Genomic DNA, 15720 nt, shown 5'->3' with positions numbered 1-15720 from the left:
TTATATAATTCTTAGTGAAAAAAATTACATTCTTATTATGAGGCACGCACACTCCAGCATGCTGGTTTGAGAAAAGAATGATATTCAACCTTCGGCACCTGAAACGCTTGATTCGGTGAAGCGCTATCTACAATGTCCCTGTAAAAACCAACACTCTGCTTCAGATCGGCTGCTCTGTGATTGAAGGCTCAAGAATAAGAGAGTGTACTGTGAACAGCAGGCTGTGTCCAGACAATGTGCAGACTATGTGCAGACAGAGGCCCAGACTCAGCAGGCAGCAGCCCGGCGAAGCCAGCGGAGCCCCTGGTCTTGGAGAAGTGCCTTGACAATGACCTTCTGGGAGGAAGAAGTGTGCTCTAGGTTCTTCCACTCTTGAACAGGCCAACGGGACTTCTTCTTATCCTGTTTTATATATTTAGAATTCCACAGTGTGTGTGTGTGTGTGTGTGTGTGTGCGTGTGTGTGTATAGAAGGGGGGTTTTGCTGTGCATGAAGTTTAAATGGAAACCACTCAACCCCGGTCCTCAAGGGTGGGGATTTAGCTCTTTCCCTCAGTATTAAGGTCTCTGGGGTCTGGGCAGAGATTGTGACTTGGGGTTTGGGCTCTAGAAAAAGCTCTTGCTGACAGTGTTTTATTTATCAATGAATCCATTCATTGAGCATTTACTAGTGTCATCTAGTGTTCAAGGTGTTGGAGGCTCTGGCAGAGAATAAAAAAGATACATTTCCTGCCCTTTGGAGTTTACTTTCCAGTGGCAGAAAGATAAAACGGTGCGTAAGTATTCAATATAATACGAGACAGTGATGAGTCCTGGAGGAAAAGAAAGCAGAGGAGACAGAGGCTCTGTTGCAGGATATTCTTCCAAAGCAATGATGTTCGAGCAGAGGAAATAGAGTGAGTGAGAAAGTGGACCACACAGATACCTTGTTGGGGCAGGAGTTGCAGTCAGAAGAATCCAACCCTTGAGCAAGACTGGGTTCAACCTCCGAGGAACCCTGCATGGAGTTAAGAATGGCTGAATTGAAGGGAGCGAGAGCGGGAGTGGGAGGTCAGAGAAGGGGTCCGGAGTCAGGTTGGATAGGGGTGGGAGGTCAAGGTAAGAACTTTGGACTTGCTTATAAGTGGGGTGGGAAGCCAGGTTTACGCAATGGAGTCATGACTTTAAATTCTGAGTTCGGGCATTGCAGGAAGTTGAGAGCCAACAGGCACTATTTCTCCCTTCATAGAAGATAATACGGTAATGTGGATTTAGACAGAATTACTTAAGAAAATGACACCTTTGAGGCTTTATGTAATATATATTTTTTAATGTAATATATTTTATGGTCTTGGTTCTCAGGAGCAGGAAAAATTGATATGGTCAGAACCCCAGAATGGATTCAGTTTAGTGTAAAGCAAAAATATCATAAGTGCTTATCAGATAAAGCAACAGTAACTTTATTAGATTCTAAAGCCAGAGTTCATGTCATCACAAACGGTCATTATTATAAGTGGGAAAAGGTGAATATACCATACTTCTGCCACTCTTCTCGTTTCCTCACTGAGGACAGCCATGACTCGTGTCCCACAGCCTGCTTCTCGGATAATGCTTGCATCCTTTTTAAAGATTTTATTTATTTATTTGAGAGAGAGTGTGTGCAGGGGGAGGGGCAGAGGGAGAAGGTCAAGTAGACTCCCTGCTGAGTGGGGAGCCCAATGCCGGACTCAATCTCAGGACCCTGAGATCATGACCTGAGCCACCCAGGCGCCCCCATGTTGCATTTTCCAATCCCTTTCAACCCAGGACGTAAGCAGCACCTGACATCAGCTAGAAGTTGGCATATGAGACATTTACGGACTTACTCTCTGACAAAGTCACTATAGGCGAGGACTAAATTGATCACTTTTTAAGCAGTTGTTATGCCTTTGTTCTTTCAACAGAGATCAATTCAGCGAATAAGTTCAGCGCCATTGTTTGGTGTAAAACGTAGAAAAATGGTTAATTTTCTTTTGCCCCTTCTGTATATAAAAAGAAAAGTGTATGAAATTTGAAGATGAGAGAGATAAGAAGGCAGACAAAATTTTTTTCTTAATGTCAATTTTAGCATCCTCAAACTTAATTCCAAATGAAGGAAAGAGCTTTAAAATCTTACTAAGATTCCAAATGAAGTAGTCAAAGATGGTTATAAAATTTTATCTTGATATTATAACCTTCAAGGGGGAAAGCATAGCCTCTTTTAGAAATTAGATTTTATTGTTGCCCTTGGTCAGTATTCTACCTTGAACTAACACAATATATACATTATATAAATTAATATATTTAAAATATTCACTCCTTCATAATCACGATAAATACATTCAGCTCCATAAATGACAATTTATTCATTTTTGTTCAAAATAGGCCATTAGATCATTTGATGTCATACAACCAAGAAGAAAAGAAAATTAATTAGGAGAAAACACTACTTAAAGTAGGTGCTACAGAGCCTGAGGCAGGCGCCCAGTAATTAAAGAGTTGTGAAGAATTAACCCACCATTATCTGTCTTTATTTTTCAGTACTAAGAAACTTCATTTCCAATCAACGTTGTGCTCAAATATTTAGGTCATTTTGAGAGTTGAAAAAGACAATTTTTCCTTAAAGTTTGATTCCTTAAAGTTTGATTTTTAAAACCTCTTTAAACTACTATCTCACAATCCAATTACGAATAACCAAAAGCACATTAAAAAAATAACTTGAATATGAGACTATATTGAATTTAAAAGGTAAATCACACAGCTGGGCTCTCTATCCTGGGGAGTCTGAGTCTTGCAAAATGCTTCCATCTCAAGGATACTTTCTTATCTCTGTTTCTATGCTTTGCTTTTGTTCATGTAGCTGGCCTATTGATACAAAGTGACAGCCGGGTAGTTAAGCTTAAGCAAAATCAATATTCTGAGCTCTGTGTTCTCAATTTCTCTTTGAAAAATAAACAACAACAACAAAAAGTTTCCTTCCAGAGTCTGCTTGTCTCATTCTTGTTCCAAAGGATTTTTTTTTTTTTTTTAACATAAAGTATTAGAACTGTGATCGGCGTGGTGGGTTCTTCATTCCTGCTTCAATATTCTAATTTGTAAGTGGAAACACCAAAGTGTCAAAGTTTACCAGCTGATGATTTCCTGCTTTCCTCCTCTTTCAAACATGAAGCCAGCTGGGGGAGGGGAGGAGGCAGGTACAGGCCTCAGTAACTTCAGAAATGAGTGTAGTCTGTAAGCTCAGGCCAATGAACCTGTACATAAGCACTGTACTCTAGTTGATAAAGGTTTCCCATGAAGATCTGGGTTAGCAATTCTGATACCTCTACACGTGCATTCTTGAATTGAGCAATTGAGTATGTGGATGATGGATGGTTCTCTCGCTGTTGGAGTGGGAGGTTCCTGTATGTAAGAAGGGGAGGCTAGAATGATCCATGGTATAATGGATAGAAATTGGAGACATCTGTATGAACTCGTGTTTGGCTTAATAAAGATAGAGATGGTGGCATACATATACATGGCTACACATAAGAAATACTTAGAGACATGTGTATACACAGATTAGTAGACACCCATATATTTCCTTGCTCTGTTAGCTGAGAATGCCTAAAACAAATGATACCCCAGGAGCAACAAGCAGACCTACTACCCAGATCTTGATTTCTAAAACCATTCTCTAACGAAAGGAATTGGGGCTCTGTGGAGAAATGGCTGATTCTAGGACTGAGCCAGGAAAGAAACAAGATGATCCTGCAGCATCTTACAGTGTCAGAAAGTGAGACAGTGCCAAAAAGCAAGACAACACAAAAAGACCCCATATACACATAATGATACAGGTATGTCAAAGCCAATGTCAGAGCCAAATGAAAGACTTCTAGTTGGTCAAAGCTGGAATAATTTGAACAACAAAGTAAATGAAATAACTCTGAATTATAACCCAAAGTATAAAATAAATATCCATGAGTCTATATTGAAATAAAGAAAAGAATAAATAAATAGAAGAGGGAGAATAAACAAATCTCGATGCAGAAGAATTCAAAATAATTTATGCAGATGATTTGTCCTCAAGGAAGGAAAACATAACCCCCAACTCCTGAAAGATAGGCTACGCCTGGTGACTTTTTGCTAAAGAGCACAATACAGGGGCACCTGGGTGGCTCAGTCCTTAAGCGTCTGCCTTCGGGTCAGGGCGTGATCCTGGCATTGTGGGATCGAGCCCGAGCCCGGCATCAGGCTCCTCCACTGTGAGCCTGCCTCTTCCTCTCCCACTCCCCCTGCTTGTGTTCCCTCTCTCTCTGGCTGTCTCTCTGTCAAATAAATAAATAAAATCTTAAAAAAAAAAAAATAAAGAGCACAATACGGAAAAGGGAAAGACTAGGGTATAAACAGTGACAAACTGTTTACAGTGATAAACAGGACAAACATTACCTTAGCCACATGACCAAGTTCAACATCACGTGGTAAATCACGTCAGTGGTTTGTATCATTGATACAATATGATTTTTTTTAAATGGCACTTTATCTGTGTGATCTTCCTCTCGAAAATGTATAACCCCGGTCAAATCATGAGAAAGACATCAGACCAATCCAAACTGAGGGACATTCTACAAAATACCTGACCTGTATATCTCAAAACTGCCAAGGTCATCAAAAACAAGCCAAGTCCGAGAAACTGGCGCAGCCCACAGTATCCTAAAGACACACAACCACTAAATGTAATGGGATGTCCTGGAGTGGGTGCTGGACTAGGAAAAGGACATTAGGCAAAAAAACTCAGGAAATCTGAATCAAGTGTGAATTTTGGGTAATAATAGTTTATGAGTATTGGTTTGTTAATTGTAACAAATGTACCAGATTAATGCAAGGTGTGACTAATCGGGAAAACTGGGTGTGGGGTATACGGGAACTCTATAATATCTTTGCCATGTTTCTGTAAATCTAAAACTGTTCTAAAATAAAAACTTGATTAAAAAATAAATCCAATTAAAGCTTGTAAAAGTAATTCAAATGTTTTATTAAACCTAGATGGATATTCTTCTTCCTGTTTTCATGTGCTTTGTTCTAGTGTAATTGGTAAAGTACAAGGAATTGAAAGAGAACAGAACCCTTAATTACCTACTGAAAGCTATGTCTGGCTGCCTTTTTTTCTCTGTAAGTAATAAGAACTAAACTAAAGGTTGGCTGAAACTAAACTAAAAAGAGCAGTGTACCTTAAAAAAAAAAAAGGCAAAATGCTTTCTCCTGTGTTTTTATACTACTGCTGTACAAAATGTTGTCCCTGCATGTAGAAACATTTTATCTGCTATAAGCCCAGAAGAATATTCTTTAAATATCTGGTAAATAAATGCATGTTAGGTTTGAGTTATTCTCCTATTGCTGTGGGATTTAAACTGGCGCAGCACATGTTTAGGGATGTTAGAAATAAAATGTTTAAAATACTTAATAATGGTTTGTAAAATTGGTGACACAGATGATCTTTTTGAAATTAAATGGAAAGAAAAAAATATATTTTTGTACATATATGTAAGTACAGTCAGAAGGTACACTGACTTTTGCTGGGTTTTGTAACATATACACATTTCCTTAAATACAATATTGATGGTTTTCTTATTAAACATATAAACCAGAATTCAATAATGTTTTTCTACACCTATTATTTCAGAACATTTTGAAAGATGATGTTCTTTGTGTCTGGAAACATAAAGGGTTGTAATTTCAGGCACACTATGCAGTTTGCCAAATAGATTTTGACACTGGTGCTTAATCAATATTTTACTGAGAATGAAAAATGAACATTGGGCCATTTTCTTTATTCTCTCTAGAGCCTACTAACCTATTGCTTTGCTCCAAGGGAAGTCCTAGTTCTTTAAAGAATATGGTCTTTTGAAACCTCTCAGGAAAACTTCAATGCCATCTGTCCACTTTTTATTTACACTTTAATAAAAGCCTTTTAGGCAACCCAAGACTGGTGACACTTTGCTAGGGCAAAGCTTGGTAAATAACGGTCCCTTTCGATATACTTCATTTTGATTTCAACCGAATAGTTAATGATGTTTGACATCTGACCGGCCAGGAGGGATGAAGGTTATATTACAGGAACAGCCTATCTGTGGCCCTCCCATTAAGGCATGGCTAAATCCTCAGTCACATTCAAGGCTTGACAGAACCCTGGACTGGGAGTCCCAGCTTGGACTCGAGCTCTGGGTCTGCTCCTATCCGCTATCAACACATTTGAGTAAATCCTCCCATTGCTTTGGGAACTATGTTTTCTCACGTGAAACTGTGAGAGGTTTTTCCCCTCCTATGTCTATTAGTTTTCTCTTTTTCAGTTTCTAATGCCCTCGTAGTACAAATCCAGGGGAAGGAATCCTGAGCCAGTCTTCCTTGTGATGCATTTGAGAAAGAATCAGGCCCACAGCTGATAGGGGCGTAGGGGTGTGGGCAGCCAACAGATGGGTAGGTGAGAATCTCATTGCTGTTACACAGTGTGTAAGAGCAAGAGAAAAAAAGGACAAATTTCTTTCTCCTGGCTTTTCACAATACCTAATGCACAATCTTAACCCCCAACCTTGAGAGGTACTTAATGCAGTCCTGGAAAGACCTTGCTTACAAGTGAAGGATGAGGACAGAATACTTAGTTGGCATTTCTAATGATACACCAGATATTTTTCAAATGTAATGTACTATTGCTATAACCATAGCAGTGGTTTTCTAGGCAATGAAGTTGATGATAATTTTATAGAATCTTCGATCCTGTATCTTTGTGAAGGACACAAGATAAGTCTGTGAAGATAAATCCCATCATTTTAAAATTTTTCTCTTACAGACTGATTCTGGCTATGTTCTATGGAGAGAGACATACAGAGATCTACACAGACACATTAGTAGATGTGTGTCTGTCTATAAAACATAGCATTATTCGGAATGAAAATGGGACACAACTGTTGGCACTATAGAGATTATTACCAAGTGGGACTAATTTATGGATATAATTTATTATGTTAAGTAATTAAAAAAGAAAAAATGTATGATCAATTCAGCAGCTTCAGAAAAAGCCCTGTTTACATTCAGAAATCATTCAGTTAACAGACTTTTGGCAAAGTAGGAGTGGAAGAGAGCTTTTAAAACCTGTTGAAGAATGTCTACAAAAACCCAGAGCACTGTCTCATTCGGTAATGAGATTTTAAAATCAGGAACAAGCTGAGGACAGCCATCCTCACTGTGTCCATTAAACACTGCTCTGAAACGTTTATTCACTGCAGTGATAACAAGACACACACAAAAATAACATCTATAAAGATAAAAAGAAAGGAACGAATTGTTATTGTTTGCAGGTGACATGGTTATCTACCTGGAAACCCAAATAATCCATAATATGAGAGCTTAATAATGTCCTCAGACAGAAGAACAATATACCTAAGTCAGTTGCATTTTAACAAACCAGTAATGAACACAGTTTTAAAAAGCTACCATTTGTGCACTTGTGGTGAGCATAGCGTAAGCATAGAGATGGTGAATCACTATGTTGTACATCCGAAACTGATGTAATGTTGTGTGTCAACTATACTCAAAGAAAAATTTTTATAAAAATTAAAGCAAAGAGTCTAAAAAGCTACCATTAATAACAGCAACCCAAAAAAGAAAAAGAAAGAAAAGAAAAAAGAGAAAAGAAAGGTACATAGGAACAAACCTAATAAAAAATGTGTAAGGGGTGCCTGGGTGACCCAGTCAGTTAAGGGTCGGCCTTCAGCTCAGGTCATGATCCCGGGGTCCTGGGATTGAGCCCTGCATCAGGCTCCCTGCTCAGCAGGGAATGTGCTTGTCCCTTTTGCTCTGCCCCTCCCCTTGCTCTCATGCTCTCATTCTCTTGCTCAAATAAATAAATAAATAAATAAAATATTTTTAAAAAATGTATAAGAAGTTAGTTGAGAACATTATAAAAAGTAATTGAAAGGTATCAGTGAATAGCCCTTTTGGTGTTTGAAGTATTTCATATATGCAAGAATGTAGATAACTGAGACGTAAATATAAACAACAAATGAAAGAATGGAATGCCCGCCACCGGCTTAGCAAGTATAACACTAGCCGTCTGTGTCTTTGTAGTCCCTCCTTGCCCTGCTTGCTCCAGACCCCCGTCCCAAAGCTTGCTCTCCTTCACTCTTTAACACATAGTTTTGTATACCTCCTTATTGATTTAGCTTTGTCTGTTCTGAACTTCATTTAAGTGTCATCTTACCATATGTGTCCTTCCGCAGCCAGTTGTTCTGCACAGACTTCTAGAATGATGCATGTAACCCTGGCACATCCACTTTCTCGTGGTATACTTTCCCACTCTATGAACCCATCCTCTTATTTCTCTCCAGTCAACCCTCAGCGGATGTTTGGGATGTTTTTAGTAGCTTTAGTATTATCAACAGTGCTACTGCAAAGCACATTCCACATGTGTTCCTAGCATACCTATGCAAGATTTTCGCTAGAATACATGCCTAGAAAAGAAAAGAGTATACCGATACCTTCACTTTGCTGGCTAAGGGCAAATTGCTTCTCGAAGCTGTTGTACCCTTTTGCACTCCAATCATTGTGTATTATCACTGTGCATGAGAATTCCTACTGCTGTATGCCCTTGGCCACACAAGTCCCATCACACTATTTAATTTCTGCCAACGTGGTTGGTATGTGCCAAGATCCCACAATGATTGTATTAGCTTCCTTCTGCTGTTGTAACAAATGGTCCCAAATGATTGTAACAAAGCATCACACATATATTATCTTGTGGTTCTAGAGAAGGTCCAACATCAATCTCACTGGGCTACAGTCAGGATATTGGCAGAGCTAGTTCCTCCTAGAGCCTCTGAGAGGAGAATCTGCTCCTTGTTGTTTTCAGTGTGTCGATGCCACCTGCATCCCTGGCTTCTGACTCCTTCCTTGCGTCCCTCCAACCTTGTCTTGCTATTGTCACGTCTTCTATTTCTGCCTTTGATCTTCTTGCCTACTTCTTATAAAGAGTCTCATGATTATATTGGGCTCATGTGGATAATGGAGGATAAACTTTCCATCTTGGATCCTAACTTCATCACATTAATAAAGTCCTTTTTATCATGTAAGTTAGCAATACTCAGTTCTGAGGATTAGAACAAAGACAAAATTGGGCGGCCATCTTGTGTCTACAAGACTGGTTTTATTTTATTTTATTTTTTTAAAGATTTTTATTTTATTTATTTGACAGAGAGAGAGACAGCCAGCGAGAGAGGGAACACAAGCAGGGGGAGTGGGAGAGGAAGAAGCAGGCTCATAGCGGAGGAGCCTGATGTGGGGCTCGATCCCATAATGCCGGGATCACGCCCTGAGCCGAAGGCAGACGCTTAACCGCTGTGCCACCCAGGAGCCCCAAGACTGGTTTTATTTTGATTGATTTCTACATAGAGCTATAATTGACATATAACATATGAATTTCAGGTATACAGCCTAATGATTCACTATGTGCTGTGAAATGATCACAAGAAGTGTACTCAACATCCATCACCACCACAGTTACAAATGTTTTTCTTGTGATAAGAACTTTGAAGATCTACTCTCTTAGCAACTTTTAACTATAAAATGCAGTATTATTAAATATAGTCACCATGCTGTACATGACATCTCCAAGACTTACTTATTTTATAACTGGAAGTTTATATCTTTTGATGCCCTTCACCCATTCAGATGTGTATCTAAGCTATGTGCACTTGCCCGAAACAATGGATACTTCAAATCAGCAATAATAGGTTAAGACAGATTTTCTGGGTAGTGGTTTCAAATATGTCCGCAAATTCTTTAAAGTGTCCCCTTCCTTCCGAAGATAGATCTCAACTTCCTGCCCCTTGAGTACTTAGAGACTTACTTCTAATGAACAGAATGTAGTGGAAGTGAAGGTGTGTCCCTTCTGAGACCAGGCTATAAAGAGCCCTGGGGCTTTCTCCTTGGTCAATCTCTTGGATTACTCATTCTGGGGGTGCTAGCTCCCATGCTGTGAGGACCCACAGTCAGCCCTCTCGAGAGGCCCATATGGCAAAGAATGTGGACCCTGACCACAGTGTGTGGGTTATCCATCTTGGAAGTGGTTCCCTCAGTCCGAGTCAAGCCTGTAGGTGACTCTAGTCCTAGCTGATATTGTGACTAAAACTCACAATAGACCTCCAGTCACATTCGCTTGGATATGACATTCTAGAACTCCTGATCCTCAGAAATTGTGAGACAATATATTTTTGTTGCTTGAAACTAAATTTTAGGGTAATTTGTTATTTAACAGTAGATAACTAATGTACTCCTCCACTCATGAATCAGACACCTTTGGCAGAAAATTTGCTTCGGCTTCCTCACCTGTGCAGTGGGGGTAAGAATAGAACTTACTTCATCCACACCATGTAAATAGGACCCTCCTGGAAAAATACATCATTGTCCAAAACAGCCATGCAGCAAAAATTCCTTCAAATAAGTTACAACTGGAAGAAAACAAAAGATTGCTCAATTTTAAATCTCTCCACAGTTCCTTAAAAACTGCTATGATTTAATTACTTCTTCAGATTCTGAAGTCTAAACATTTATCTGGAAAAAAAACAACTCAATAAAATTTCATGCAATAGCGATCTTGGAGGGGCAGGCGGGGTTGGGGGGGTGGAGATAAGACATCCTATTCAGACCAGACCTGAACAATAAAATATTAATTCATCTTTGTTCAAAGATAAAATCTTCAGTGATGTAGGTAGAAGATACCAACATCGTTCTCCCAGATGTTTAATTTCATCTATCTTCTGAAGCACATGCATTAAGTTATGGTGGCTTTTCTTTCTGCTACTTTCCCTGCAGCTGAATGCTTTCCTCACACAGCAAACAGTAAATGGGAGAAGACTTTAATAAAGATTTCAGTCACAATTCCTCATGACAGCAAAGTGAGACACAGATCTCTCACATTAGGCGAATTTGGATAAAATAGAAAAGGTTAAAAGCAAGATATTGCTTGATAAAATTAATACAAGACCGTTCCTAGTATCTTGTTAAATTGAGTAAATCCTCTTAGATTAAATAAGACTACATGAAAATAATTCAAGGAAAAAAAGGTCTCCTCCAAACACGCCAATAGTGTATTTAAATTACACTTCATTTTTTTCAAACTAGAACATATTTATAACCATTTATATATTAAGTTCTGTAGAGATTTAAAGTTCTTACATCCACTTAAAGTTGCCTAATATTTTTAAATTTCTGAATTAAAACTTTTTTTCTCATACTTTTTAATGTGGGTAAAATAGGTTATATTTTTTGAAGTATAAAATTCTTAAGACTAGGAAGTCTGAAAATTCTTCTGGCTAATGCAGATGTATTCATATTTCATTTTGCCTTCTATTTGTGTCTGAGCTCAAGTTTGAAACACAAGCCATTAAAAAGGAGGTCAGCATCAATGAGATATGAGAACAGCTTTGATTATAGTTATTTCTGTGGAAGATAAAGATAATTTATCTTGTGCTGATTATAGGTTTACTTTCATTTCAGGGCAAGCTTTAAAATCATTTCCAACTTTATCAGTAGTGTTAAATGAAATAATGTTTGCATTTATTCTTTCTGATGAATACTGACTGAAGATAGAATAATTTTTAAAAACATATATGCTGCATTGGAAAGAGAATATAGGGGCACCTGGGTGGCTCAGTTGGTTAAGTGTCTGCCTTCGGCTCAGGTCATGATCTCAGGTCTTGGGATCGAGTCCTGCATTGGGCTCCCTGCTCAGCTGGGAGTCTGCTTCTCTCTCTCCCTCTGCCTGCCACTCCCCCTACTTGTGCTCTCTCTCTCTGTCAAATAAATAATTAAAATCTTAAAAAAAAAAAAAAAAAAAGGAAAGAGAACATAGTTTGGAGTTAGGCCTTTACTCAGAATCTGCTTTTGTCATTTACTGAGTTATCCTAGATACGGTATCTGCTCTGTGAGTCTCCATTTCCCCATCTGTTAAATGGGATTCATGAGAATCATTTCATTGGGTTCTGAGGATTAAAAATAAAACAGTGTTTGCAAATCTTACAGCATGGTGTTTCAGGAACAGTGCGCTTGGTAACCAATTTCTATTATTACTAATATTTTTAAGTATTATAGTTATCATTATTTCTTATTACGGCTACTATTTCTTTCCTATCAGTTTCCCAGAAAAGCATATGCCAGTGATCATTTAGTTATTGAAAATGATTTTTATGTGGATTGGCTTTTCTTCAATAAACACTTCTCATGTACATGTGTGGATAAGGGGAAGTGAATACATAAATTGTTCTGCAAGGGTATTGCCCAAATCCAGGTTCACCTATCACGACACACAAACACTTCCCATACTTCTGTATTCCTCTGCTAGGGATGCAGTAACTAGGTATCACAGACTGGGTGACTTAAACTGGGTGTGAGATACATTTCTCATAGTTCTGAAGGCCAGAAGTCAAGATCAAGATGTCAGCAGGGTTTCTTCTGAAGCCTCTCTCCTTGGCTTATAGCTGCCCGTCTTCTCCCCATGTCCTCACGCGGTCTTCCCTCGGTGCATTTCTCTATCCTAATTCCCTCCTCTTGTAAGGACACAAGTTATATTGGGTTAAGGCCCATTCTAATGACCTCATTTTAACTTACTTACATCTTTAAAGACCCTACCTCGAATACAGTCACATTCTAACATACTGGAGGTTAGGGCTTCATCGTAAGAATTTTGAGGGGACACAAATCATTCCACTATGATTTACAAGGACTGAATGCATATGAACATTAGGAGATGCCATGATGGCATCCCAATAAGATTTGGGCCAACAAAAAAGGAAGTGTATTTCTGGGTTAATTTCCATTAATTGGTGGGGTCGGTGGTAGGAAGCAGGGAAGGCTAAGGATATGCAGGGAAGCCTTTGGCAGCTGGATTTGGCTGTGAGGCTAATAACAAAGGGCTGCTAAGCAGTCCAGGGCAGCTTGCACAAAGAGCATAACCAGCTTAGACATAACTCAGGTCATCAGTGGTAGCAGGAGAATTCCAATCATTTTAAATGAAATAGTAGGTAACCAAATGGTTTGATGATTCATTAGCAGAAAAATTAGCATAATCTTCACATTAATACACAAAAGAAGGAAAAATATATGATTATTTCAAATGATAGGGAAGAAATATTTGATACAATAAAATACCTCTTTATTATTTTAATAACACCTTCAGAAAAAGCCGTAGCAGATTTATCACCCTGATAAGACTCCAACTTTTATCCAACTCTCTGATGGTCTAACCAGAAAAACAGAAATGACTTTGACATTCACATCAGAGGAAATTTAAGGCAGAGAATTTGTTTCACAGATAAGGGGTGGCATGCTGAACATGGGAGAATGAGGAAACTAGCATGCAGGAAGCCACTAGCACCCCAACTCTAGGGGGCTCGCAAAGAGGAGATAGCACTGGTACCCCAACATTGGGGGGTTCCAGGGATGGTGTCACCAGAGCCCATGGGCTGAGGTCACCCCGAAGAATGGAAATCACAGGAAGACTGTTGGGTGGGAGCCAAGGAGAGAAGCAAGGAGATACCCTTGTTCTCTTTTCCTCACAATCCAAGCTCTTTTGCCAGTGCTTTTGGCTAGACTCAGTTGGGAATGATCTGACATGGACACTGGGATGTGCAACCATAGGGGTTCTTTTTCTGTAATAAAGGGTTAATGAATAGGGAAGGGGCAAGGAGTGGATTTGAGGGCAAATGAGTTCCTGTCTGCAATAAGGGCTATGTCCAAAGCCAAAACAGCATCATACTTTGTGGGGCTTCTAGAGAGGCAGTTCCATAAAGATTGGAATGTGGCAGGCACCTGGGTGGCTCAGTCTGTTAAGTGTCTGCCTTTGGCTCAGGTCATGATCCCAGGGTCCTGGGATCAAGCCCTGTATCAGGCTCCCTGCTCAGTGGGGAGCCTGCTTCTCCCTTTCCTGCTTCTCTTTCTTGTGCGCTCTCTCTGTCAAGTAAATAAAATCTTTTTTAAAAAAAGATTAGGATATGGAAATGGTGCTCAGCATTACTGTTACTGATTAATGTGATTGGAGGGGACTAATGCTGTATCATAAGAAAACCATGTAAGAAGAAAGATTTGGAATTGTCCTAATATGATAAATTTGATAAAATGCCATAATTGACAGATGATATGGTTATCTACATTAAAAAACAATAGAATTAGCAGAAAAATAATAAAAAACTAATAAAAGTACAAATTTGCATATTCAAGAGAAATGTATCAAATCATCAGTATTCTTCTATTACAAAAACTGATAGAAAGTATAATCGAAAATAAGATCTTATTTACAAAATCAACCAAGATTAATAAAGTATTAGGACTTTAACTACAAGTGATGAATAAGAGCTTTACAGGAAAAATTTAAAACATTCTGAAAAGATGAAAACATTTGATTAAATTAAAGTATGTAGTTTGTTCTTGGGTGGGGCAGCTTAGCAGTATTTGTGTAAATATACAGATGCAAATATAATAATGCACAAATTCAATGCCATTTCAGTAAGACTTCTGGCAGGATTTGTTGCAGAACTTGAACTTATTCTAAAATGTGCATGAGATATTAAATATCCATAAATGGCAAGATAGCTATGAAAAAGCAGAACAAAGAAGTGAAACTCCCCAGTATATCAGTATATACCACAAGTATATACCACAAGTATATACAGTCTACAAAACTGATAATAAAAAACCTCCAGGGCAGTTGGGAGATCATGCAAATGGACCTGGGAACTTGTCCCTGGGAATTTGATATATGATAAAGTTGGCACCTCAAAACATTGGAGAAGTGGTGGCTTCTTCATTAGGTGGTATTGGGAACGTTGACTCACTAGGACAAATAAAGCTAAACCTCTTTANNNNTCTTTCACAGGAGAACTCTGAATGGATTAAAGATCTTAATAAGGAAAACAGAATTATAGGGTCAGTAGTTGATTCCTACCAATAGTCTGTGCACACTTCGCTGAACTATTCATGGCAGGAAGGACGTCTGAGCTGTTTCTAGTTTTTGGATATCACGAATAAGGCTGTTATGAACATTTGTGTGCAGGTTTTTGTGTGAACATAGTTTCTATTTTTCTGGGATAAATGCCCACAAGTGAAATTACTAGGTCTCATCATAATTACGTGTTTAGTTTAGAAGAAACTGTCAAATTGTTTTCCAGAGCGGTGGTGCTACTTTACATCCCACCAAAACGATGGGAGTGATTCAGTCTCTCTGCATCCCGGCCAACATTTGCTCTTGCTGTCATTCCTCACTCCAGCCAAACTGATGAGTGCATAGTACTATCTCACCGTGGTTTTAATTTGCATTTCCCCGAATGCTAATGGTGTTGCACATCTTTTTATGTGCTTATTTGCTATAAGATGAACTCTTGAGGTCGGGAAAAGAGTTCATTTGAAGAATCTTGAAGCCATAAATCCTGGAATGGGGACCCAATTCAGTAGACTCATTTGACCAGGGGACTGGAAGGAATGAAAGAGAAGCCAGAAAGGAGTAATTTGCTAAAGAAAGCCAGAAAAAGAGGATAGAGTAAAAGAGATTCTTGAAGTCAAATATGTCCTGACTTCTTTTTTTCTTTAGCATTCTATAAGGAAGGCCTGCTTTTAATCTTTAATGACCCCCAAACACTGGCTGATGTTGGCCCCCGTTATAAATGCCCAGTTGCCCCCGTTCACCATCTTTCTTTGAAGCTCT

The sequence above is a fragment of the Ursus maritimus genome, unplaced genomic scaffold, assembly GCF_017311325.1.
Source record: "Ursus maritimus isolate PB19 unplaced genomic scaffold, ASM1731132v1 scaffold_9, whole genome shotgun sequence".
Classification (NCBI taxonomy): Eukaryota; Metazoa; Chordata; class Mammalia; order Carnivora; family Ursidae; genus Ursus; species Ursus maritimus.
The sequence above is the reverse complement of the archived record's forward strand: the minus strand, read 5'-3'. Positions refer to the sequence as shown.